The following is a 27,868-nucleotide window of genomic DNA, read 5'->3' as shown; positions in this document are numbered from 1 at the left end:
GAGTGAAATAGGAAGTCCATAGAGGGTTTGAGCAGAGAAATGACATGATCTAATTTTATTTTTTTTATTTTTTATTTTTTTGACATGATCTAATTTTAAAACAGAAATTTTCAATCTTGGCTGCACATTAGAATCACCTGCAGAGCTTTAAAAATACAGATGCTGGACTTCCCTGGTGGCACAGTGGTTAAGAATCCGTCTGCCAATGCAAGGGACTCAGGTTAGAGCCCTGGTCTGGGAAGATCCCACATGCTGCGGAGCAACTAAGCCCGTGCGCCGCAGCTACTGAGCCTGTGCTCTAGAGCCTGTGAGCCACAACTACTGAGCCCGTGTGCCACAACTACTGAAGCCCGCATGCCTGGAGCCCATGCTCCGCAACAAGAGAAGCCACTGTGATGAGAAGCCTGCGCACTGCAACAAAGAGTAGCCCCCACTCGCCACAACTAGAGAAAGCCCATGCACAGCAACGAAGACCCAACACAGCCATAAATAAATAAATAAATAAATAAATAAATAAATAAATAAATAAATAAATAAAAATACAGATGCCCGGATCCCACCCCCAGAGGTTCTGATACAATTGAGTGGAGATGGGGCCTGGGAATCAGGATCTTTTAAAGCTCCCCTGGAATCCACATGATTCCAGTGTACACCTGGGGTTGAGAGCCATGGGTCTATATGCCAAATCCTTATCTCTGACTTAAAACTCTCCCTGGATGTCCAAATTTGAGTTAACGTCTAACTCCAGATCTCCATTTGGATGCTTAATAATCATAATAATTATCTCCGACTTAACCTGGCCTCAGTCGAATTCCTGACCCCTCCCCAAACCTGCTGTGCCTGTAGTGTCCTCTGTCTTGGTGAGTGGGTTTTCTATCCTTACAGTCCTCAGGACAGAAGCTTGGCATTGTCCTTGATTCATCTCTTAGTCTCACATCGCACCTCCAATTCTTTAAAAGGTCCTGTTCACTCTGCCTTCAAAATATATCCAGAATAGGGACTTCCCTGGTGGCACAGTGGTTACGACTCTGCACTTCCAATGCAGGGGGCCCAGGTTCATTCCCTAGTCAGGGAACTAGATCCCACATGCATGCCGCAACCAAGAGTTCACATGCCACAACTAAGGAGCCCGTGAGCTGCAACTAAGATCTGCTGCAACCAAATAAATAAAATAAATAAATAAATATTAAAAAAAAATATATATATATATCTAGAATCCACCACTTCATATTATGTCCACTGCCACCCTCATCAAAGTGCCCATAATCTCCAGGTCTCATCGGGCCTTTAGCTGGTTCCCCTGCTTCATCTCCTGCCTGCAGCAGTGGTTCCCAACCCAACTTCAATGGATTCATGTGGGGAGATTTAAAAACTATGATGCTGAGTCCTCAGAGTCTGCTGGAACTGGTGGGCCATAGCCAGGCATTGAGAATTTTAAAAGCTCCCTAGTGATTCCATTGTGCAGACAGGATTAAGAACCACTGAAATGGAATTTAAATCCATGAATTTGGCTGTGATCACCTGGGCAAGGGGTGTACTTCGAGAATCAAAGAGATGCACAGACTGAGTCCTGGGTTCTCCTACATGCAGAGACTGGGAAATGAGGAGGAACCAGGAAAAGACCAAAAAAGAGACTGATCAAATCACTGTGGCAGAGTTAGAAGGACATTGACCAAATCAGACACACTACTTGAGTTGCCAGTGGGAGGCCAGAGTCCCCCAGCACCCAGGGCAGCACAGACAAACAATTGAATGGATACCTGAATCAGCTGCTCCTGGAGCAGGGAAGGAGCAAAATGAATGTTGGGTGGTCAAAAAATGTCTACTAGTCCAGTTTGTTTCTTCTGCATGTAGCTGCCCAGTTTTCTCAATGCCATTTATTAATGAGGCTGTCTTTCCCCCATTGTGTATTTTTGCCTCCTTTGTTGTAGATTTCTTTCCCATATAAGTGTGGGTTTATTTCTGGGCTCTCTATTCTGTTTCACTGATCTATGTGTCTTTTTTTGTGCCAGTACCATACTGTTTTGATTACTGTGGCTTTGGAATATAGTTTGAAGTCAGGGAGTGTAACACCTCCAGCTTTGTTCTTCTTTCTCAAGATTGTTTTGGCTATTTGGGGTCTTTTGTGTTTCCATACAAATTTTAGAATTATTTGTTCTAGTTCTGCTTTGGTATTTTGATAGGAATTGCATTGAATCTGTAGATTGCCTTGGGGCCTATGGTCAGTTTAACAATATTAGCTCTTCCAATCCATGAACATGATATATCTTCCCATCTGTTTGTGTTATCTTCAATTTCTTTAATCAATGTTATACTGTTTTCCAAATATGGGTCTTTTACCTCCTTAGTTAGATTTATGCCTAAATGTTTTATTCTTTTTGATGCAATTGTAAATGGGATTGTTTTCTTAATTTCTCTTTCTGATAGTTCGTTGTTAGTGTATAGAAATGCAAAAGATTTCTGTACATTAGTTGTGAACCCTGCGACTTTACCAAATTCATTGATGAGTCCTAATAATTTTGGGGTGATGTCTTTAGGACTTTCTATGTATAGTATCATGTCATCTGCTTTCTCACACCATATACAAAAATAAATTCAAAGTGCATTAAAGACTTAAATGTAAGACCTGAAACGATAAAACTTCTAGAAGAAAATGTAGGCAGTACATAAGCTCTTTGACATTGATCTTAGCAATATTTTTTTGGATATGTCTCCTCAGGCAAGGGAAACAAAAGCAAAAATAAACAAAAGAGACTACATCAAACTAAAAAGCTTTTGTACAGTGAAGGAATCTATTAACAAAATGAAAAGGCTGCTTACTGAAAGGGAGAAGATATTTGCAAATGATATGTCTGATAAGGGATTAATATCTAAAATATGCAAAGAATGCATACAACTTAACATCAAAAAAATGAACAAGCCAATTAAAAAATGGGCAGAGGATCTAAATAGACATTTTCCCAAGGAAGACATACAGATAGCCAACGGGCACATTAGTGATGCTCAACATCACTAATCATCAGGGAAATGCAAATCAAAACCACAATGAAATATCAACCTCACACCTGTCAGAATGGCTATTATCAAAAAGACAACAAACAATAAGTGTTGGAGAGGATGTGGAAAAAAGGGAACACTTGTGCACTGTTGGTGGGAGTGTAAATTGGTGCAGCCACTATGGAAAACAGTATGGCGATTCCTCAAAAAATTAAAAATAGAACTGCTATATCATCCAGCAATTCCACTTCTGCCTAGTTATTTGAAGAAAAGGAAAACACTACTTAGAAAAGATATATGCACCCCTATGTTCATTGCAGCATTATTTTTAATAGCCAAGATATGGAAGCAACCTAAGTGTCCATCAACAGATGAATGGATAAAGTATATCTATATCTATAAACACACACACACACACACACACACACACACACACACACACACACAATGGAATATTACTCAGCCATAAAAAAGAATGAAATCTTGCCATTTGAGACAACATGGATAGACCTGAGGGTATTATGCTAAGTGAAATAAGTCAGACACAGAAAGACAAATATGGTATGATTTTCACTTACATATGGAATCTAACAAACAAAACAATGGACAAACATAACAAAACAGGAAAAGAGTCATAGATACAGGAAAATCAGATTGTCAGAAGAGAGGGGTGGGAGAAGGAGAGACATAGCTGAGGGAGATTAAGAAGCAGAAACTTTCCAGTTGCAAAATAAGTCACGGGTATAAAATGTACAGTGTGGGGAATATAGTCAATAATTATGTAATATCTTTGTATGGTGACAGATGGTAACTAGACTTATCATGGCGATCATCTTGAAATGTATAGAAATATCAAATCGCTATGCTGTGTAACAGGAACTAACATAGTGTTGTATCTCAATTATACTTCAAAACAAGCAAACAAACAGACTCATAGAAAAAGAGATCAGATTTGTGGGTACCAGAGGTGGGGAGTGAGGGGAGGGGGAATTGGATGAAGGCAGTCAAAAGATACTAACTTCCAGTTATAAGATATATAAGTACTAGGAATGTAATATACAACATGATATACAGAATTAACACTGCGGTATGTTATACACGAAAGTTGTAAATCCTAAGGGTTCTCATCACAAGGAAAAAATTTTTTTTTCTATTTGTTTAATTTTGTATCTATATGAGATGATGGATGTTCACTCAACTTATTGTGGTCATCATTTCATGATGTATGTAATTCAAATCATTATGCTGTGCACCTTTAACTTATTCAGTGCTATATGTCGATTATATCTCAATAAAAGTAGAAGAAAAAAAAAGAAATGTCGACTAAACCAATAATGATGATGACGGTCATGAAAATAAAAATAACGTTAATTGTATTAGTTAGCTCGGGCTGCCGTAACAAATACCACAGACTGGGTGGTGTAAACAACACAAATATATTTCTCACAGTTCTGGAGGCTGGAAATTTCAAGATCAAGGTGCAGCAGGGTTCAGCTTCTGGTGAGAGCTCTCTTCCTGGCTTGTAGGTGGCTGCCTTTTCACTGTGTTCTCACATAACCATTCCTTGTTGCATGCACATGGAGAGCTAGAAAGATCTCTCTCTTCCTCTTTTAAAAAGGCCACCAGTCCTATTGGATAAGAATCCCACCCTATGACCTCATTTAAACTTAATTACCTCCTAAGAGCTCTATCTCCCAATACAGTCAACTGGGGGTAAGGGCTTCAACATATGAATTTAGAGGGGACAAGATTTCAGTCCATAGCGTTAACACATCCACAAAATGGAGAGAACATTAATGCCTACTTCACAGAGTTCTTGAGAAGATTAACTAATAGCTGGCTCAATGCCTGGCACACAGCAGGAAGTCAAGGAATGTGGGCTATTGTTAGGTTGATTGTGCATTGTTAGTATTTGCAGACTTAACCTCAAGTAAAGTTAACCCACCAAACCTTCTATATTCCTTCACTTTTCCATCTTTGCAAATGCTGTTCCCTCCTCCCTTATCCTCTCCAGGCTAACTCCTACTCTTCCTGAAGGTTGCAGATCAGACCCCTCAGCTAAATTTCAGGGCCCCTCCTCTAGGCTCCACAGCCTCATATAGAAAGATCCCCCTCCCATCTTGGCCCTCAGCCCACTGCATTATAATTGGACCTGGTCCCCCATTTAGACTGTAAGCCCCATGAGGGCAACAGCTGGGTGTTAGCCTCTATAATCTCAGTGCCCAGCCCAGGGCCTGTTGCAGAAAAAGAGCTCAAGAAAAGTTAGATGAACAAATAAGTTAATTAATGATTGATTAATTATAACCATCAACATAAAACAGGCCTCAAAAAAGGCCCATTCTTACAGAATAGATGTGGCCTTCATAACCACATCGGAAAGGATGTTGCTGCTTTCTTAGGAAAGGAACCTGGTAGAGTGATTCAGCCACAGTCACTGGACTCATGGTCTCTTGGGGGGGAACCCTAAATCCCTCTCACTACAAATACCAGTTAAACTTACTTGGCTATAGGCCCCAAGATATTACAGCCAAGTGTGATATTAAGTGTGAATGCCTATCTGCCCTCCTCTGGCCTTAATCCAGGCCAAGCCCCAGGCATGCCCCAGGCACACCCCGGGGTTGTACCCAGCCACCTTTCTGTCCCACCTCCAGGCACATAGGGCAAACAGGAGGTCAGCCCAAAAGATAAAGTAACATTTAAGCCAACACCTGAAGAATGAATCAAAGTTATTTAGAATATTAGTCAAGATAGGCCAATTACTGTAACAGCCCCAAATCACAGTGGCTTAAGCTAAAACAAGTCTGTTTCTGTCACAGTCCAACAAGTTGGTGGGACTTTGCTCCACACAGTCACTCAGGGTCTCAGGTTCCTTATGTCTGGACTCTCCTCTAGGTCTTTGGAGTCTCCTCTCTTCAGAGAGTGGATGGGGAAGTGGGGCAGCACTGTTCCTGGGAAGTTTTAATAGGCTGAGCCTGGACATGGCAACATGCTCCACTCACATTCCATTGGTCTGAACTCAGCCTCTTGGCCATAGCCAACTGCAATGGCTGCTGGGAAATGTAATCCAGCTGTGTGCTCAGGAGGAGGAGGAACACGGATAGCGTTGCTGGAAGGGGTGCTCTAGATAGGGAACCATTGTGTGCAGAGGTCTGGAGGAAAGCTAGCAAAGCATACTGGGAAACTAGCACACCCTCAGCCTGGCTGTCACTATATGTAGAAGGAAGGAATGGTGACAGGAAGTGACTTGGGTATCGTGCTCACCCTGGCCCTTAAAGGGGGGCCACGGATAGGAGCTTATGCTCAAGAACATCAGTTTGGGTCAAAGAGCTGAAGTTCTTTCCAACTCAGACTATCAAGTAATTCTGTGAGCCTGTGACTGCATAGGATTTTTTAAATCATGCTTTAATTTTTTATTTATTGATAGGTAGTACACTCATATGGTTCAGAATTTTTAAAGGGTAAATGGGTAAATCATGAAATTTCCTTTCCACTCTATCTCTCAGGCACCCACTTCTCCTCCCTGGAGGTGCCCAGTGCTATCAGTTCCCTGTATATTCCTCCAGAGATGTTTTGTGACATGTAAGTACCATGTGTATTTACATTTTCCCTTTGCCCATTTTTGCACTAATTGTAGCATGCAATATCAAGTACCTTACTTTTGTCTGAGAGATTTTTTTCATGACAGTGTGTAAAGAGCATCTTCACCTTTTTTATGCCAGCAGAGGATTCCATTGTATGGAATCTTTTTTTGTTTGTTTGTTTGTTTTAAACTAGTGATTGGTGCAAGGTACAATGTTTGGTAGGACAAGAGTAGGTTGTTTTTCTCTATTGAAATTTTTTCTTGAGTTAGCAAATTTTCCACACAAAACACTCAGTAATGACTTTTTTTAAATTTTGTATATTTATTTATGGCTGTGTTGGGTCTTTGTTTCTGTGCGAGGGCTTTCTCCAGTTGCGGCGAGTGGGGGCCACTCTTCATCGCGGTGCGCGGGCCTCTCACTATCGCGGCCTCTCTTGTTGCGGAGCACAGGCTCCAGATGCGCAGGCTCAGTAATTGTGACTCACGGGCCTAGTTGCTCCGTGGCATGTGGGATCCTCCCAGACCAGGGCTCGAACCCGTGTCCCCCGCACTGGCAGGCAGACTCTCAACCACTGCGCCACCAGGGAAGCCCCATTGTATGGAATCTTAAACCACCAAGATAGTCCCTTATTGATGGACATTTAGGTTGTTCCCAATTTACAAATTATCTTGCAGTAATTAAGTTTGTACATGTCACTTCACAAATGGGTGAGTGTATTGGTAGGAAAAACTCAGATGAATGGAACTTCTAGGTCAAAAGGTCACACTATTCAAACATGACCAGACATGAACCACCAGGCCACTCCCCCTGCCCTATCTGAGCTCTTCTCTATTCCTCCCCAGTGATACAGACCTGGATGACACCCCTGAGAGGGACTGTGCCCTGCCATGCGGCCCCTGGTGTGGTTCAGTGGGCAGGAATCACCCCTCCCTTGGAAGATAGCATATACTCTCCTCAGAGTTTTGGTCAGAGACCTCTCAGTGAGGAACATCCCTTGGTCCCATGGCCCAAGCTCAGCGACACCTGTTTCCATGGCTTCCCTTCGCTCACTAACCCAGCCCCACACCCACCTTCAGCTCCAGCCGAGGAAGTTGTGGTAGCCAGAACAACGCCCTCTCTAAAGATGTCCATGTCCTAATCCCCAAAACTTGTGAATATGTTGCCTTACATGGCGAAAGGGACTTCACAGGTATGATGAAGTTAAGGACCTTGAGATGGGGAGGTGATCCTGCATTATCGGGGGTGGGCGCAATTAATTACAAGGGTCCTTAAAATATGGGAGAAGGAGGCAGAAAGTGAAAGTCGGAGAGAGACTGGAAGATGCTATACTGTTGGCTTTGGAGATGTAGGAAGAGGCCATAAGCCAAGGGATGTGGGTGACCTTTATAAACTGGAAAAGACAAGGGGATGTACACTCCCCTAAAGCTTCCAGAAGGGACACCCCCAGCCACCACCTTGATTTTAGCCCAGTGAGACCCATTGGGACTTCTACCTTCACAACTGTCAGGTAGTACATTTACATTGTTTTAGCCACTATGTTTGTGGCCGTTTGTTACAGCAGCCATCAGAAACCAACAGCAGCCCAGTACTTTTCTCTCCTGACTCTCCAGCCTCCTCCCTCCTCTCAGAAGACCTGACCTCAAATCCCAGTTCTATTTACCCAGGGGCTGCTCTTGGGCATCCACAGTATCTCTTTGGGCCTTGGTTCTCTCATCTGCAAAACGCAGCTCATGATCAAACTGACCCCACAGGCCTGCTGTGAGGCTTAAATGAAATTGTGCTTGTGAAGTCTCTTAGCAACAGTGGCTGGCACAAAATTGGTGCTTGATGATATTTTTAGTTGTTGAGCATAATTCTGTAACTTTCATTTCTGCTTCTAGAACCACCTCCCGCTCTGGCCCTGACTAGGGCCCTACCCCTCCCTGAGGGGTCAGCCCCTTCCTGCAGTGCTTGGACCAGCAGGGACCCTCAGGGTATAAACTCTCTCCTTCCCACAAGTCCCGGGGGCAACACAGCCCTGACCACTGCCCTCATAGCCAGGAGGAAACTCAACCTAGGTTCAAATCCTTTCTCTGCCGCTTCCCAGCTATGTGATGTTGAGGGAGTTACTCCACCACTCTGTTTACTCCTTTGTAGAATGCCCACAGTGAGGTCTCGCCCAGGGTTAAGTGTAGTTGATCCTGGACTTGTAGAAGATGCTCAGTAGACACCATCAACCACTGGTCTCCCAAACTAAGGAGGCCTGCCTTCTCAGCCAGGACCCGATCCAGGTTTGGTGGACCCTGGAGCCTATACAATTTGTGGTCCCTCTTCAAGAAAGAGCATCCATTCTGGAACTGATAAGCAAGTATAACATGTTGCAGGACACAAGGTTAATGTATAAAAGTCAATTGCTTTCCTCTATATTAACAATGAACAAATAAAATTTGAAGTTAAAAGCACAGTATCATTTACATGAGCAACCCCCAAAATTAAACACTTAAGTGTAAATCTAACAAAGTATATTCAAGATCTATATGATGAAAACTACAAAACTCTGATGAACAAAATAAAGAAAAAAAAACTAAAAAAATGTTTGTGGATAGGAACACTCAATATTGTCAAAATGTTAGTTCTTCCCAACTTCATCTATAGATTTAATGCAATCCCTATCAAAATCCCAGCAAGTTATTTTGTGGATATCAGCAAACTGATTCTGAAGTTAATATGGAGAGACAAAAGACCCAGAATAACCAACACAATATTGAAGGGAAAAAAAAAAAAAAAACCAGAGGATTGACACTACCCAACTTCAAGACTTACTAGAAAGCTACAAAGTAATCAAGACAGTGTGGTAATGGCAAAAGAATAGACAGATAGACCAATGGAACAGAATAGGCAGCCCAGAAGTAGACCCACATAAATATAGTCTACTGATCTTTGAAAAAGATCAAAAGGCAAACAATAGAGCAAAATAGTCTTCTCAACAAACGGTGCTGGAAACTGGACTTCCACATACCAAAAAATGAATCTAGACATAGACCTTACACCCTTCACAAAAATTAACTCAAAATGGGTCATAGACCTAAATGTAAAACACAAAGCTATAAAACTCCTAGAAGATAACAGAGGAGAAAACCTCGATGAACTTGGATATGGTGATGCTTCTTCAGATACAACACCAAAGACATGACCATCAAAGACATAACTGATAACCTGGACTTCACTAAAATGAAAAACTTTGCTCTGCAAAAGACTGTATCAAGAGAGTTAGAGGACAAGCCACAGACTGGGAGAAAATATTTGCAAAACACACATCTGATGAAGGACTGTTATCCCAAATATACAAAGAACTCTTAAAATTCAATAGTAAGAAAACACACAACCTGATTAAAAAATGGGCCAAACCCACACCTCAGCAAAGAAGATACTCAGAGCATGTGAAGATACAAATGGGCATATGAAAAGATGCTCTACATCCTAAGTCACCAGGAAAATGCAAATTAAAACAACAGTGAGATACCCCAACACACCAGTTAGAATGGCGAAAATTCAAACACAGACAACACCAAATGCTGGAGAGAGGATGTGAAGCAACGGGAACTCTCATATGTTGCTGGTGGGAATGCAAAATGGTACAGCCACTTTGGAAGTCAGTTTGGTACTTTCCTACAAAACTCTTCCCATACAATCCAGCAGTTCTAGTCCTTGGTATTTACCCAAAGGAGTTGAAAGCTTATGTCCGCACAAAAATCTGCACACAGATGTTTATAGCAGCTTTATTTATAATTACCAAAACTTGGGAGCAACCAAGATGTCCTTCAATAGATGAATGGATAAATAAACTGTGTTACATCCAGACAATGGAATATTTTTCATCCCTAAAAAGAAAGGAGCTATCAAGCCATGAAAAGACATGGAGGAGCCTTAAATGCGTATTACTGAGTGAAAGAAGCCAATCTGAAAAAGCTACATGCTGTATGATTCCCAGTGCATGACATTCTGGAAAAGGCAAAAGTATGGAGACAATAAAAAGTGGTTGGGACTTCTCTGGTGGCGCAGTGGTTAAGAATCCGCCTGCCAATGCTGGGGACAAGGGTTTGAGCCCAGGTCCAGGAAGATCACACATGTCACGGAGCAAGTAAGCCCGTGCGCCACAACTACTGAGCCTGCGCTCTAGAGCCCGCAAGGCACAACTACTGAAACCCACGTGCTTAAAGCCCGTGCTCTGCAACAAAAGAAGCCACCGCAATAAGAAGCCCGCACAACAAAGAGTAGCCCCCGCTCTCTACATCTAGAGAAAGCCCACACGCAGGAACAAAGACCCAACACAGCCCAAAAAAAAGAAAAAAAAAGAGTGGTTGCCGGGGGTTGGGGTAAGGGAGTGATGAATAAGTGGAACACGGAGAATTTTTAGGGTAGTGAAAATACTGTGTAGGATGTTATAATGACAGATGCATGTCATCATACATCTGTCCAGACCCATACAATGTACTACACCAAGAGTGAACCGTAATGTAAACTATGGACTTTGGGGGATTATGATGTGTCATGTAGGTTTATCCTTGATAACAAATGTACCACTCCGGTGAGTGATGCTAATAATGGGGGAGGTACTCATGTGTGGAGGCAGGGGGTATATGGGAAATCTCTCCACCTCCTTCTCAATGTTGTTGTAAACCTAAAACTGCCCTAGAAAAATAAAGTATTTTAAAAGAAAGAAAGAGCAAACTTTTACCAATGTGAAGTAGGGTCTTGGAAGACACCTGTGCCAGAGAGGGTCTCCATTAGCTTTTGCCCTCTGCTCTCAACCCTTTCTCCTCCATGGTACCTGTGCTCAACAGCTTCCAGAAAAACCCCTCCAAACAGGCTAACTGTCAGGGGCAGTGACCACCTCGGCCTCCCTGCAGTCTCCAAGCTCCCTTGGTAAGTGAGCAAGACCTCCACTGAAACAGATGCAAACTCCCTCCCGAACGAGACCTGCTCCTTGGGACAGAGGGAAGGTTGCCGAATTTGGCAAATCGAAATATTGGACACCCAACTCCATTTGAATTTCAGATAAACAACAAATAATTTTTCAGTATAAGTATGGACATTTTGCAGGGGACATTTAGCAGGGTGTCCTGTACGGTACCTGGCAGCCCTGTCTCGCAGGGACCCAGCAAAGTCAGGTTCACTGCCACGGGAAGCAAAATTGATTTTAGCAGTGGGGCTCCTGACTCTTCTTTCCCAAAGAAGGATGTAGCTATTCAACCTCAGGGTGTGTCTTTCAGAAGCATTCCTGGTCTGGAAAGTGGGTGGAGATACCTGATCTTCAGCAGAAGAGTAGCCAGTAGCAGAAGGGATTTGGGGCAACTGCCCCCCAAGCAGGTCGGTGAGTGAATGATCAACCTGGAATTGTGAAGATCTCACTTCTCTCTGAACCTGTTTCTCCACCTGTAACATGATGGTCCCTATGCTCTTGGGCAGTGTGAGCATGAAATAGGAGAATATATATGTAAAATGTATGCCTAGGAGTCAGTGGTAAGTATCCCTATGTTAGGTTTTTGTTGTTAGCTATTTAGGAAAAAAAACATTTTCCCAAACTGTTGGAACTGCTTTGCTGAAGCTGGCAAGTGCGGGCTCTCGGGTCCACGTGGTCACCAGCCGGGCCCTCCTCCGTGCGGAACCCTCTGTTCTGTGTTGAATGAGCCTATGTCCTTTGTTCCTGCAGTGGGTTCTGGCAGGCTGCCCACTGGACTGTTTTTCCAGGGCTCCATCCTGGAGCCTCCCCTCGCTTTGCCTCTGACAGCTGCAGGCTCCATGGTCCCCGAGCACAAGCCACTGCCACCTATCCCCTGCTTCTTCTGTCCCTCTGCGCAAGCCAAGGCCGCCAGCCCTGCCCTCAAACACACCGGGAGCATCTCTGGGGTGCCTCCACCTGTCCCTGAAGAGTGACCACGGCACACTGAGATGTGGGTTGCACTCAACCTGGTACATTTTGTCTTACGTGAGCCTTGCGGCTGCCCCTGAAAGCAAACATCAGCGCACCCACTTCTGCAGATGCAGAAACCGAAACTGGTGGAAAGAACACCACGTGAGCAGACACCTGTGCTGGCGTTTTACATGCCTGATCTCATAGTTTAGAGCAGGCAGATTTTGTGGTTGTTGTTCCTATGAATGGAATACATTCAAACATTAGAAAAGCATGATATTAAAAATAAGTCTTCATTCCCAAGTTCAAGAGCCCTCATCTCTCTCTCAGCAGGGTTTCTCATTTGGGGCCAGATAATTCGTTGTGTGGGGCTGTTCTGTGCATTGCAGGATGTTGAGCAGTATCCTTGGCCTCTACCCACTGGGTACCAGTGGCACGCCCCGCCCCCTCAATGTGACAACCAAAATGTCAGATGTCCCTGGGGGGCAAAAATCACCCCTGCCGAGAACCGCCGCTCTAGAAGAATCACTGTTAATAGCTTCCTGAAATCTTTTTAGAGTATTTCTAAGCACATGTGTGTGCCTTTATTTTCTAAACAAAGATGGATTAATATATACAACTCTTACACCACTTGCTTTTCTACTTAACAATATTTAATGCGCACACACAAATCTGCATTTCGCCTTTGAAAAAACAACTGCATGTTAGTTCTTCGTGGGTCTAGCTGCGATTGATGTAACCAGTTTCCTAACAATGGGCATTTGAGTTGCTTCCAGAACAGTGCCATGAGTAAGAGCACAGAAACGGGAGTCTGACAGACAGACTGGGGTCGAGGCCCCGCTCTTCCTTCCACTTAGCAGCTATGTGACCTTTAGTGGGTTATTTCATCTCCACAAGCCTCAGATTCTCTATCTGTCAAATGAGAGGAAATGACTGGCTCCTGCCTCCTGTGGCTGTTGGGGACCAATGGCGAATGTTTGGGGTGCAGTCGGCACAGTGTCTGCCACTCGGATGAGTTAGCAGCTCTTTTATTCTGTATAGTATTTGTCTTTACAACGAGCCTGAGATGGAGGTATTATTTTTGCTTCATGGCAAGGGAACTGACCTAAGGACCCCTTCTGCTGACCAGTCAGTCCGCCCACAGCCTTGAACCCCGCTGCAAATCCTGCGGTGGGATCACTGGGGCGCTTGGCTGAGGCACTGACGTCACCGGCATCGAGGTTGTGGGCGTGGCTTTGTAAATAAGTTTCGAAAATCCTTATCATCTTGTCTGTCCCTCTCCAGCCCCTTGAGTCAGCAGTACTGGCCCTGGAACAGACTTTCTGTGACATTTCCAGCCTTTTTTCCCCCTACTTCCATTCTAATTTACCTCTCTGGGCCTCAGTCTCCTCATCTGGAAAATGAGGTTTAGAGGTTCAGTGATTTTTCAAGGTTCCTCCTAGCAGCAGAACCATTCTGGAACTCTGCTTTAAATGCTGCTGGGGGATTGATGACCCCATGGTGGCAGTCACACTTAATGAAAACTCTTATTGATTGTGCTTCTGTGTCCGGGGCTTTTCATATATCATCTTGTTTTGGTCAAAGGCTCTGACAAAGAATCATTGAGGTAGACGGTGCTGTCCCTGTTTTTCAGGTGAGAAGACAGAGTTCCAGGGGTGTGCAGTGATGTGGTCGAGGACTCGGGGCCAGTGCTGGACAGAGCTGGGAATCAAACTCAAGCCCGTCTGGGTTCAAAGGCTGTGCCTCCTGCACCCCTCCCCCTGCCCCCATCCGATATCTCGTGGCTTACAGGTTTAGGTTTGTTTTGTTTTGAGGCAGGCATTGTTTTGTCTGGACTACAATTCAATTCAGGTTTATGGAAAAAAATAACATTCATAACAACACAGGTGACCTTCAAGTTTTAGCAGCAAGCTCGGTGCCTGGGGAATGATTTTTACAAACCCCGCTCTTCCTTTCCTCTTCCTTGTGAAGAGGAAAGGCCTGTGCCCTGAGCATTTGCTTTAACTTTCACAAAAAGCAGCCAAAGGCAGGTGTGTCTCTCCAACGCTCCTTTGAAATGGAGGGAGTGAGGAACAGAGATGTCACTGAGGCTTAGGGCTGAAATTTGAGGGCAAATTGAAATCTTGGAGAAGTTGCCTGTGCTGATTTCCTTTGCGCATTAAGAAGTCTGTCAGAAGGCTGCTAATTGTCAGGGCTTCCCAGAGCTCAGAGTAGGTTCCCAGAACGCGCTGCAAGAGAGAAGGACAAAGGCAAATGAGAGGAAGTTGCATGGCCCTGATTCCCTTTATTCTGCACGTGGCTTCAAATCTGGGCTTGTAGGAGCCTGGCATGATGGACACAGACACACGTGCAAACACTTTGTATGCTGGCGAGTGCAATGAAGAGGGGGGTGGGGAGAGGAAGAGGCGGAGGAGGGGGAGCCTCAGAAGGCCTGGATTCGGGCTCAGCCCAACCACCGGCTAGCTCCCTGTGTGACCTGGAGGAAGTTGCTTATCTGGTGGGCCCCAAAGTCTCAGTCTCTAAGCGAAGGTTGGACATTATACTATCTCACTCTTCCATTTGGGTCTAACAGAGATGACCTTGGCCAATACCATGTGGAACTCTGTTTCCTAGGAACATACTCTGAACAGCAGCAATAGGAAGAAACGATAAATGTAGCTCAGATTTACTAAGCACTAAGTGTGGGCTACACACGATGCAAAACATTTTACATGGCTTATGTCACTTGTGTCTCCTAATAAATTCAAGAGCTGGATACTTTTATATCCTCACACTTAAAGATGAGAAAACTGCAGCTCAGAGAGGCTGAATCGCTCAAGAGCTAGAAAGTGGCAGACCTAGGATTCGAACTAGGCATTCCCTCTGTAGTGCAGCTTCAAGAGGCAGCCATAGGCCTGGATGCAGGGGTGGATACTGCCAGGCCCCGTCGAATGGCCTGCACCCCAGGTTCCACAGAGCCAAAGGCTGACCTCCCCCAAACGAGTATCCCTGGCTTAGGCAGGCATTGCTGGAGTGTAACGGGATCTACTTAGAGAGGCCTCAGCAGCCAGAAACCTGACCTGCTCCCAGACCTGTCCCTGAGAGGGGCTGGAGGACAGCTTGGGGCTTGGAGATTGGTTCACTCTAGCCCAGCTCTTCCCTGGCAGGCCAAGTGGCTTTTGGCCCTTGTTAATGGCATCAGCTCAGATCAGTGCCAGGGGAGCTGCTGGCCATGTGGGGCACTCTTGGGGGGGGGGGTGGCCCCTGGTCCCTTTGGTTGACACACCACCTGCTTCGAGTTGGCAAGGCAGAAATTGCAGGTGGGAGGGCTGCCCAGGTGCAGGAGTCAGTTTCATTGCTGCATGTGCATGACTTGCAAGCCCGAACCACAGAGCCTGCCTGCAAATTCCAGACCACGCTCCTGGAAGCCGACCTGATCGAATATTCGTGGACACTGATTGTCGTCCTCATGAACCCCATGATCTGCATTTATTGCTTTGGCGCTATTTTATGAGAGTGATTTTCCCTCCTTTGCTCTGTGCCACATTTTCACCATCCTCCAAAATAATCCGCCTTAGAGCTACGTGCACAGCTGTGGCTTACCAAAATTGTGCTCAGGCCTCAACCTGGGAAAGAAAATTAATTTATATATCAGACACTGATGACAGTGATGGAAGCACTTAAATATTTGTAGAGGTGAATGGCATGGAAGGAAAAAAAAATCTTCCAATCAGACACTGACTGGGTTTAGTCAAGGTTTAACACAGAGTACTCATACAGTACATCTATGAGTTAGATGACATTATTACCTCCATTTTTCAGATGAGGCAACTGAGGCACAGAGAAGTTAAGTAACTTGCCCGAGGTCTCATAAATTGCAAAAGGCAATTTGCTGAGCCCAATTTGTACTTATTTGGAAAATGAGGGATGATAATTCCTAATTTATTAGGTTCTTGGGAAGGTAAGATTCTGTAAGGGAGGAGCGCTGAGCACGTAGAATGTTCTCCTTCATCCTTCCTTCCCTCCCTCATTCTTTCTTTCTTTCCTTCCAATGTTGATCAAAGTCGCCATTATGTCAGGTCTCGTGCTAGGTCCTGTGGGGGATAGCCCAAAAAGTCAAACGGCACCCTCATCCTTCCTCTCTCCTGAGAGATTGCCATTCTACTGGGAAGGGGGCAATAAACAATGACCCTCACATTGTCTCACGCTCCCCCGGTGCCACGGGGGGTGTCAGTATTTCCCCTCATATGGCTTCTGCCTCCCCCCTGGTTCTGGAGGAAGAGGTGATTCTTACCTGCAGGCAGAATCAGAGAATCTTTGCCATCTGTTACCCCTTCCTTAGCATTTTATGTGAGCAAAACTCTGACCCAGGCAGAGGCCAGAGAGATGGAGTGTTTGCCCAAGGTCACACAGGGAGTAAGCAGCTAAGCCAGGATTTGAACAAGGCGCGTCTGACCCAAGCCCTGTGATAAGGCCGTGCGTTCCAAACTCAGGCCAATCTGATGGGTTCAAAGTCCCTCCCTACTTTGAGCCCAAATCCACAGCCTGCCATTTGCATCCAACAGCTCCAACCTTGGATCCAGCCTTGCTTGCAGCGTTCCCCAAATAGAAGTCACTCTTTTCAACTTGTCTCTGGCAAATGTTTGGCATCGTGACTCTGTCCTCACTCAAGATCCCTGATTCCTTCGATCTTCTTGTTAGAAAGGATGTTGAGTTCCTGTCCCTTTCCTGGGACACTTCCTAGACCTGCTACCCTTCATCAAAGAAGTCCCCTTCTAAGCAAGATACCTGAAGTCGAATGGGCCACTGCAGATGAGGGCTAAAGAGCGTTGTGACCGGCGTCTCACCTGCCGTAGTGAGCACTTGTTCTCAGCCTTCCTGCTGGGCACACCCAGCACAGGATCATCTTTGAGTCAACTAGAACCCCTGGCTGACGGGCACACCTGCTGCTGCTACTCAGGCCGAGTGTGCAGGCACCCACGTGCTTGGAGCACCTCCTGGATTCCAGGCTCAATTCCCGTACAATGCTGCTCACAATCGTCACCCCGTCTCTCCAGCGCAGGTCTTATCAGCTCCATTTGCACATGAGACAGCTGAGGCTCAGAGAGGGGCTGTCCTTAGAAGCCCAGAATTAAGTGAAAGCCCCCAGTTTGGTATCCCTGTGGTCAAGTTTTGAGTCCCAACGGGCAGGACCTGTAACTACCCTGTGAACATCATGTGATTGGATTCAGTCTCTCATACAGGCCACTCACAATATTTTAGGGTTCCGAGTATCTCAGCACCCTAGGTTGGGCTGTGACCCCTAACTTTGTAACTTCCGGAATTTAATCATCATGACAGTCATCAATGTCATGAATAGGACGCTGCTGAGTTCAGAGTCCTGAAGTTTCCGCTAGGGACTTGCCCCTCTCCGGCCTCTACCAACTCACTGACTTTTGAATCTTGACCCAAGGAATCCAGCGAACGTGCTCTCATCCCCCCAAACTTCTCCAGCTTGTCCAAACGAACATTGCATGAGACCATTGTGGTGGACCTGGGTAGTTTTGAATCTACCTCTGTTCCTCTTTTGGTATTAACATTTTTACTTTCCTTTGGGGAAGATGGTAGATTAAAATATTGCTTCTAGTTCTTCATTCCCATAGAACAGGATTATACATCGTACCCTTCACCTCCTGGGTTTTCAGAGCTTCTCAGTCAAGTAGCTTTATCTCCCCATGGCACCACTGTTGGGCTTGGTCAAGAGACTTGCGCTGACCTATGGGATGTGGGTGGACACGAGGTGAGCAGCGTCTCAGTGTGCTTGTGAGGTTTGGTTTTCTGTATGCCTGTCATCTGAGATGAGAAAATCATGTCTCCTGGTCCACATGGGATGAGGAGCGAGTGGCGCAGACCCAACTCACCCTGGAGCCTGGAGCCCAGCCCGGGCGACCCCAGCAGGGGCATAGTTTGTCCTCAGATGCATGAGCAAGAAAAAAATGCTTGTTAGTGTAAGCCACTGGGTTTGGTGGCTCTTAACCAGGGTTAGTGCAGTAAATCACCAGTTCCTGCAATGAAGCATCCCCCTTCCATCCTCAGTTGCTTGGATGGGGCTGGGCACCACCCAGGGGGGAGGGCATGCTCCAGGTGTGGTTAGCAGGCGTCCCTGTGCTGGTGACTCTCCATTTGCCACCCCCCTCCCATCCACTCTCTGCCCAGCTGCAAGCCCAGGGTCCCTTTCTCCCCTGCAGTCCCCATTGGGCTGGTAACACTGTTTTCTTTCCTTGCCCCTCAGGCCAACAGAAGGTATGAGATTCTCTCCATGATCCTCCCAGCTGCCTCAACATCCCTGTCGGTTCCCTATCTCTCTCTCTCTTTTTTCTTTTGTCCTACCCAGTCACATGGAGGTTTTCTTGCCCTTTTGGAAGTCTGAGGTCTTCTGCCAGCGTTTAGTAGATGTTCTGTGTGAATCATTCCACTTGTAGATGTATTTTTGGATGTATTTGTGGGAGGGGGTGAGCTCCACGTCCTACTCCTCCATCACCTTGATTCCTCGCCTGTCAGCTTCCTAATTCACCCCATGTCTCCGTAAACAGACCAAGCAGTACTTACATACAGAATCCCCCCACCCCCGAGTGGACCCTCTACTGGGATTCGGTCTGGTCCAGTATCACAGTCCTGATTGCAAATCCCAGAAGCCCGTGGGCAAGTTACTTAACTTCATTTTTTCCCCAGTTGACAAAATGAGGATTATACTGTTGCCCTTTTGAGGTTGTTGTGAGAAAGAAATCAGATGACAGATGGGCAGTGCCCAGCCTTGTGCTTGACTCCTCGGGGCTGCAAGACAGGTCATCTCTCCCAGCCCATCTTGCTATGGCCGGCATCAAATCTGGTGCCAGGCACACACTAAAGCATTAATAAATATTTGTAGTTTGAAAAGCTCTATGGTAGATTTTCTTCCTTTGACCTTTTGATTATTTTCCCTCTTGAAATAGCAGAATAAGGCCCCTAGTGCCATGGTGACAGTCTCTATAGAAATCCATAGCTTGTTCTCAGCACACCCACGGATGCCAGTGGGAGGCTGGCATAGATTTGGACCAATGGAGAGAAGGCATGTTTAGCCTTGTCCTGGTTACAAAGAACATTTTTTTTTCTTTCAAATGGACCTTCCTGTCCCCGATTCAGCATCACTTAGGTCTCCAAATGTGGGTTAATTTTCCAACAGCTCCTAGAAAGAGTGTATTTCCAGTCTCTCCTGAGACAGACAGAGGAGTTTCGAACAGGGTAAAGCAAGTTTCAGTGGAGAATATTTGGAGCCTGCCAAGGAGTCAGGTGGCTCTGATCTCATTCCTGCCAGGGGGTGGGAGTGTGTTTGCTTAGAACAGGTAATCCTTTTGGATGCTGTAGTCTGAGGTTAGAAATAGACTTATGTTGCTACCAGAAATCCCTGATGTTTTGTCCTGTTCTTTGTCAGGCTTGCCCTGGTCAAGGTTGGGTATGTATTTGCTTAGGAATGGAGGTCCTTTATGAAACCAGGGGTGGCCTCTGTCCCTTTAAGAGGGTCCTTGAGGAGAGACAGTCAGAGAATCACAGAGATGAGGGCCAGATGGCCAGTAAACAGGATGACAGTGAGTTAGGGAGAGGACCAGCTGGGCCGTCTGCTTTAGTCACCTTGCAGCGGAGAAGCCTTCAGTCGGTGGCTGCAGTTGGAAGATTTGGGTGAGGGCTGGGCAGCCTGACCCAGGGACCTCAGAAAGGTCTGACTGGCCCCACCTTCTGCCTGAACTGGGACTCAGAGTTCTAGACCTGGGAGACAGTCGGAAAGCAACAGGAAAAGTATGGGCTGTGGGGTCAGACAGCTCCGGGTTCAAATCCTAGCTGTGTTCCTTGGATGGTGATATAATCTGTCTGAGCCTCCAATTCCTCATCTGTGAAATGGGATGATAATCCCATCTCACAAATACACTGTGAGGTAAGTACAAATAATGGGTAGACTACCCTGCATGGGGCAAAGCTCAGGAAATTTTAGTCCCCCGCTCCTCTGGAGAGCATACTAATAACTTTTTAACCAAGAGGGGCATAAAGGAAAATCTTTCTCTGAGAGTCTGGAATCTTGGCAATTTAAAAGTGAAATCCCAAAATCCTGCTTAAATACCTTACTTAGAATGCAAGCATATCACTTAGGACTGACTGGTTTTTCAGCTCCCTGTAACAGAAAACCTAGATAATAGTGGCTTAAACAAGATAAAGATTTATTTTTCTCTCATAGGAAACTGCAAACAGTCGAGGACTGGAATGGTGGCCCCCTAGCAGTTCCCTCCAAGGAGCCAAGGCTCCTTCCATCTTTTGGTTCTGCTATCCTTACAGTGTGGTTTCCACTGTGAAGGTCATTGCATGGTCATAAATGCTGACAGAGCACCAGCCATCATGCTCCCATTCCAGGCACCAGCAAGGAGAAAGAGAAGTATAAGAGTGTGCACCTCTCAGATGAGTCAGCATTTAAAAAACAAGCAAACAAACAAACAAAAACCTACCAGAAACTCCATCCACTGATTTCTGCTTATAGCTTATTGGCTCCCCCTACAGCCAGGGAGGCTGGGAAATGGACTGGGTGAGTGGACCCCCCGATAATATAGGGGTTCTATTAATAAGGAGAAATGGGAGAATGTTGTCCCTTCCATGGCCAATTCAAAGCTTCTTCAGTTTCACTGGAAACGGCTGCCTAGGTCAACGCTGGGAATACTTCCCCAGGAACCAAAAGCATCTTGAGAACCTGGTCCTCCATAGGTTGTCAGCAAAGGTTAGTTCCTGTCTCCCTTCCAACCTCCTGTTGCCCCCTACTGCTTCCACGTTAGAGAATCTAGCATTAGCTTACATCCAACTTCAAATGCTACCTAGATTTAATGAATCAGAAAGGTTCAGAGTCAGAAGCTTAGGTGAATTACACACAGGTTCCACGTGGAGAATTTACTACAACCCTAAGACTGACCACTGAAATCGAAAATATTCTGCATTATCTCCCACCTACCTACCTTATCAGCTGCAATAGTTATCTATCACTGTGTAACAAATGACCCCAAATTTAGTGACTTAGAAAACAAAACGGGTTTATTATGTCACAGTTCCTGTGGGTCAGGAATGTGGGTGTCTTCTGTGAGAAGCTGGGGTCCTCTGGCTCAGGGCTTCTCACAAGGCTGCAACCAAGTTATCCGATGAGGCTGCAGTCATCTCAAGGCTCAACTCAGGGTCGATCTGCTTCCAAGCTCACTCATGCGGTTGTTGGCAGGATTTAGCTCCTTGCTGGCTGTTGGCTGGAGGCTTCCTCAGTTTCTTGCCACGAGGGCTTCTCCGTAGGGCAGCTTACAATATGGCAGTTTGCTTCATCAGAACAAGAAAGTGAGAAAACCAGAGACAGAGTGGGAGCAAGAGGTCTTTTATAACCTAATCTTGGAGGTGGCATCCCATTGCTATCTTATTCTATTTGTTAGAAACAACTCACTAGGTCCAGCCCAACTAAAGGGGAGGGAGGGGGGAACGTTTTAGAAGCACCAATCAGTGTCCTGCTTCATCACTCACCTTCGCTCTCTGGGTTCCTGACATAGGAGTCTATTTCCTTCCATGAACAAGCCCAGCTTCTTTCTACCGCAGGGCCTTTGCACATACATTTCTGTCTGCTTGGTAGCTCTTCCCTTCCTCACCGCCTAATTTCAGATTTCTTCTCCAGCCTCACTTTTGCAGAGAAGCCTCTCCTGACCACCCTTCTCCTGAGTCACAGGAAGAAGGGGTGCCATCACTCAGCCCTGGGTAGCCCAGGAGGTTACCTTCAAGCAGAAGCCTGGACCCTGGCCGTTCAATTCTCTCTCTTGTATGGTTTGCTGCATTGGGACCCTTTAGCTGTAGCTGTAATCATCAAGCAGCCAGACTTTGGATCTAGCTCACAGATTCTATTTTTTTTTTTTTTTAACCTTTATTTATTTTGCCTCCGCCGGGTCTTAGCCACAGCATGCAGGACCTTCGCTGCAGCATGTTAAGTTGCGGCATGCGAACTCTTAGTTGCGGCATGCATGTGGGATCTAGTTCCCCGGACCAGGGATCGAACCCGGACCCCCCGCATTGGGAGTGTGGAGTTCCACCCACTGGACCACCAGGGAAGTCCCTAGCTCACAGATTCTTGACATCTCATACTGGGCTGCCCCAGAAGTCAAAATAGGGGAAAGAGACGGACCCCTATTTCAGGTCAGGACCCAGCTCTAAATACATGTGTTTTTCTGGCCCAGCTTCTTTTATCAACTGTATTCATTCCTTCATTCACTTGTAATGGGTATGATTTTCAGTCTACAAACTCAGGTGTGGGGTAAATAGAAAATATGTATGTCTTTATTATACCGAACTAAGTTCAATTTCTATTTTGAGCCTCCATTTTGCCAGGTGGATCACAGCTGAGTCACAGTCAATCCATCCCCTCCATTCCCCAGCAATCGCATCTATGCTTGGTGTGCACAGGTGATGGGAGGGAGGCCACCGGTCATCGATGTCAGTTTCAGTGGCATTTATCTTTCAGCCATTGGTCAAGGCAGGTCACCATGTTTGTGCCCTGTCTCAGATCAGGTGACTCTGTTACCTTCGTGACATTCTGGGGCTCACAGGAGTCATTGTATTACTTCTTATGCCTCACAGGATTGTGGGAAACTCTGTGAGATGTCTAAGTTCCCAATCGCCTACATGCCATGTGGACACTTCTGCTCTTTGGGGCTTTCTTTCCTCCCTGGGGGTCTTCCTTCCCTTCTGCTCGGAGATCCCACAGGTTGTCCCTCTGGGAAATTTGTCTTTGTCCCCACACCTGGCCCTGGGAGCAGAGCATGCAGGCCTTTTTAGTCGGGACAGCGACTTTCTCATTCCTCCCCTTCCCGGTCCTTTTCTGTACAGCCCGGGGGACATTTTTCTGGCCAACAGGGGAGTGGGGGGCACCTTGCTCTGCTCATCTCTTCCTCCAAATGTTTTTAACTAAGCCATGAGATCTTTCCAATCTCCTGAGAATCTCGTCTTAAAAACCCCAAAGCCAAGAAAGACTCCTGACACCAGGTGATAAGTGACGCCAGAGGGTGTGGAGGACCAGAGGAGGCGCCCCATCTGGGCTGACCAGACGGGAGGGGGTGGGCCTGGGAGGCCAGAGCTGAGCTGAAGAATGAGAGAGATAATCAAGGAAGGGGCCGTTCAGTCGAGGGAAGAGCCTGGTTAAAGGTGGGGAGGAATGGAGACGGGCCTCTGGGTGGCTGCCGCCTGTTTGAACAGGATGCAGGTTGTGCCTTGGGGAGCAGCTGTAGATAAGATTGGAGGAGTGAGCAGGGATCTGGTAACAAAAGGTCTTGGATGTCAGGTCTAGACATTTGGATTTTATCTTCAGGAAATGTAGATCCATGAGAGGATTTTTTAAGCATGCGATGAGGCGGCCAGCTTTGTGCTTTAGAATGTTCTCTCTGAGCTGGGGTGGAGGATGGGCTGGGGTCAGGGTACCAGCCACCTGGACAAGGAAAGACAGGGCTGTAGTGGGTAGATAGGCAAGGCGAGCAGGGGACCAATTCCCTGGAGACTAGAGGGCAGGGCCACCCGGACTTGGTAACTGAGGGGATGTGGAGACATGGAGAGCCAAGAGTTCAGGACGACTCCACAACCTCTGATGGTGCCATTTACCGAGTTGGCAAGATGGCAACCCCAAGGTTGGTGAGGAGGCGAGAATTCATTTAGTCTGAAGTCCAGTTTGGAGTTAGGACTCTGTGGGTAAGGAAGCTTCTCGGCAGAAAGCTCTAGAGCAGAAAAACTCATGTCAGAGAGGCAGCCTCAGAACTCCAATACTTTAATTAATTTATTTATTCTTGGCTGCGTTGGGTCTTCATTGCTGTGTGCGGGCTTTCTCCAGTTGTGGCGAGGGGGGCTAGTCTTCGTTGTGGTGCACGGGCTTCTCATTGCGGTGGCTTCTCTTGTTGCGGAGCACGGGCTCTAGGCGCGCGGGCTTCAGTAGCTGTGGCGCACGGGCTCAGTAGTTGTGGCTCACGGGCTTAGTTGCTCCGCGGCATGTGGGATCTTCCCAGACCAGGGATCGAACCTGTGTCCCCTGCATTGGCAGGCAGATTCTTATCCACTGCGCCACCAGGGAAGCCCTCCAGTACTTTCTAATAGTTGCTATGGACCGTGGTCAACTAGGATGTTTCAACAGCAGATAACCATAACATGCACCCGTGGCCCAAATAAATACAGATGTTAGGATTCACTGAAGAAGGGAGTTCCAGGGCTGCTTTCAGGGGCTCAGCCATCCCAGCAGGGACCCAGGTGCTTGCTTGCTTTCTGCTCCACCATCCTCTGGACTTCTGGTCTTTCTACTGATGCCTCCTGCTAGCAGATGTGTGCTGTGTCCTCAACTTCAGTGTTTCGGTGAAATACACCAGTTTTCCAGGACACATTACATTTTCCTGGTTCCACCAATGTATCAGCATTGGCACTTGAGATGTCATTTATTTCTCATCCCAAGGTGGACAAAGTGCAGTGCGTCTAGCAGCATTTTAGTAAGACTATAAAACATTTGGGAGGTGATGGGGATACAAGGGGAGAGTGTAGCCTTTGGAGCCAAACAAACCTGCATTCTGGTCTTTCTGCAAGTGCTGAGTAGGTCACTTCCCCTCTTTGAATGTCCCTTTCAGCGTCTCTAAAATGGAGACAGTCGGGTACTGTGAGTGTTTGAGGAGATGACTTTTGTAAAGTGCCTGGCACGGTTCCCGGCCCACAGTGGCTCTCTCCTTTGCTGTGCTCGCATCCCTTCCTTCCCACCCATCTGCTCTATACAAGCAGAAGTTGCTGTTTTAACGAATAACTGCCCCCCCCTACCGAGGACCAAGTTCAATCCCATGAAATGAACTGATCATGGTAGAATTTCATTCAGATGCTGAGGGAGAGAGGGGGAGAGGGATTTGAGGTGGCAAGGGTAAGGAAAATATAGGTTGCTTGGCTAATATATATATTATATATATTTTAAAAATCTATTCTGTCCACAAGGGCTATCCCAATGCATAGAGCCAAAACTGGGAAGCAAGAGAGTGTCTTAAAAAAAAAGTCTTAAAACCCACCTGCATACCCTTCCCCCTCCCCGTGTCCTCAAGTCCATTCTCTATGTCTGCGTCTTTATTCCTGTCCTGCCCCTAGGTTCAGAAGCTAACACACCATTGTAAAGCAATTATACTCCAACAAAGATGTTAAAAAAAAAAAAAAACCCCACCTGCATCATTTTAGGGTTAAAGCTATCAGAAATAGAACCTCCCTCGCCCTCAGATGGCTCTGTTCTGATCGTATGCCTGGCAAAGCTGTGAGTAAGCATGGAGCCTGCTTGCAGGGGAAGAGTGGCTGCCTGGCACGGCCGATGAGTCACTGCTGCCTGCCCTGGCCCCCTGCCTGCGAGGTGGCCACTATCTTTGGACATTTTAATTTTCCTTTGTGGGGAGGGGTAATTATGGCCTCCGTGCCCTGTGGCTGTTTCCATTTTGCACAGCGCCTGGACAGAGGCAGAGATCCTTCAAGAACTCCTTTTTTTTTTTTCAGGGACATTGGTGGGGGCTGGTGGCGGGGATTTGAGCCCGTCTGAGGTGTGCAGAAGCAAGGCTGGTGCAAGTGTAGCAACCTTTCAGGATTTGCAAGATGCTTAACTATGCGCCATCAATTACTGCCAAATGTGGTTGTTATGCAAAGTAGCTTAATTGGCCTACTGGTTGGTTGAGTTTTAAGCCCACGGATTGTACCAGTGCAAGAGAGGGGAAAACAGATTTGACAGATGCAGGGTGGGACTGTGTGGTTTATATGAACACAGAAGCAAAACATCTGGGGACAGAATGGGCCTTAAATGGAAAATGGTCAGGTGATAGACGACAGATCGATAGATAGATAGATCAATTGATGGATGGATAGATGGATGGATGGATGGATGGATGGCTGTTAGCTGAGAGGGACCGAGGAGAAATGCAGACATCAGGAGTTTGGGGTTGTGATATTTTTAAAATGCAACCATGACCATATGGAAGATTCGCCAGACAGATGCTGGATACGGAGAAGTCAACCCGGGATTGAAGATAATGATTCACTCTAAAGAGTTACTCCACATTGTAACTGAAGCAGAGTTGGCTGTAGACATCATCAGCTGAGTTGTGTCACCAGGGGAAAATGTTTATTCATGGAGACTAGAGTTAGGTTTCGAGTGTGTGTTCAACAGATCCCTGATTTTGAACTGCCACCCCCAGGAAGCCAGGTAACCTTGGGTGAATTATTTAACTTCTTTGGATCTCAGTTTCCTCATCTACGAATGAATGCCTGTTTCGCGGAGAGTGTGGAATGTGGTAAAGGGCATGCCTGGCATATAGTTAGAACTTGGTCCATAGTTGCGATTATACTTTCATGTATTACTTTTCTCAACACACTTTAACTGTACTTGAGCACATACTTTGTGCCCAGCCCTTGCTAGGAACTAAGGATACAGACTTGTTTGATTCATTTCACAAATATTTGCTGAGTACCTACGATCTGCTTGGGGAGACACTGCTAAGCCCTGGAAACTGACTTGGGTGGAAACAGTAAAGACCCCTGCCCACAAGGTGCCTCCAGCCTGGGGAGGAAGACAGACATTCAAATAAGGAAAATACTTGGCACAGACAGGTCCTTGCCGAATGCCAGAACTTCAAAGGGCTCCAGTGCAATGGGCTCCATCACAGGGATTATCAGCCCCTTCTGCAGATGAGGAAACTGAAGCTCAGAAAGGTGAAGAGACTTGCCCAGGTTCCCACACCTAGTGACTGGCAGAGCCTCAGCTGGAACACACACCAGCCTGACTCCAAAGTCCACGATCTTTCTCAACAGCACGCAGCTGCCAGGGTGTGTTTCAAGCTTCTGGATCAAGACGTCCAGCGAGGCAGGGTGGAGACTATGCACGGACACCAAGAGGTATTCAGTTTTCAGAGGCTCCAATTTGGGAAGGATGTAATTTGAGGGCTACAGAGGAGGGCTTTGAGAAGAGTAGGCTCCTACTGGCGGCAAGGGGGTGCTGGGTGCGTCTCGGTGTGTGTATGTGTGTCTGTGACCGTCTTTGTGTGCCTCTATTTCTGTGCATGTGTGAACGTGTGCATGTACCTCTGTGTCTGTGTGTTTGCATGAGGAGGGGAGGCGTGCAGGTATGTGTGTATGTGTACTTGTGTATGTCTCTCTCTGTGCGACTGTATATCTCTGCATATGTCTGTATTTATGTGTGTCTCCGTGTGTGCATGTGTATTCAAGTGACTGTGTGTGTTTGAGTTGGAGGTGTGTGGATAGATGTGTGTCTGTGCCTGTGCATTTGTGGGCATCTCTCGATTTGCATGTGTGTCTTTGGAGACGTGTGTGTGTGTGTGCGTGTGTGTGTTGGTGTCTGTGA

The 27,868-nt window shown here is 46.3% G+C and overlaps 1 long non-coding RNA gene across 1 annotated transcript in view; it reads left to right on the top strand.

The window, feature by feature from the left end:
• Positions 1-90: 90 nt before the first annotated feature.
• Positions 91-27,868, top strand: part of LOC309658251 — a 61,035-nt gene continuing 33,257 nt past the window's right edge. The window contains exon 1 of the long non-coding RNA XR_014262140.1: positions 91-27,402. This is a non-coding gene — a long non-coding RNA (uncharacterized lncRNA). The remainder of the gene's footprint in view (positions 27,403-27,868) is intronic.

Source organism: Balaenoptera physalus (genome assembly GCF_965194825.1).
Source record: "Balaenoptera physalus genome assembly, chromosome: 3".
In the NCBI taxonomy this organism is placed as follows: Eukaryota; Metazoa; Chordata; class Mammalia; order Artiodactyla; family Balaenopteridae; genus Balaenoptera; species Balaenoptera physalus.
The sequence above is the reverse complement of the archived record's forward strand: the minus strand, read 5'-3'. Positions and strand labels throughout refer to the sequence as shown.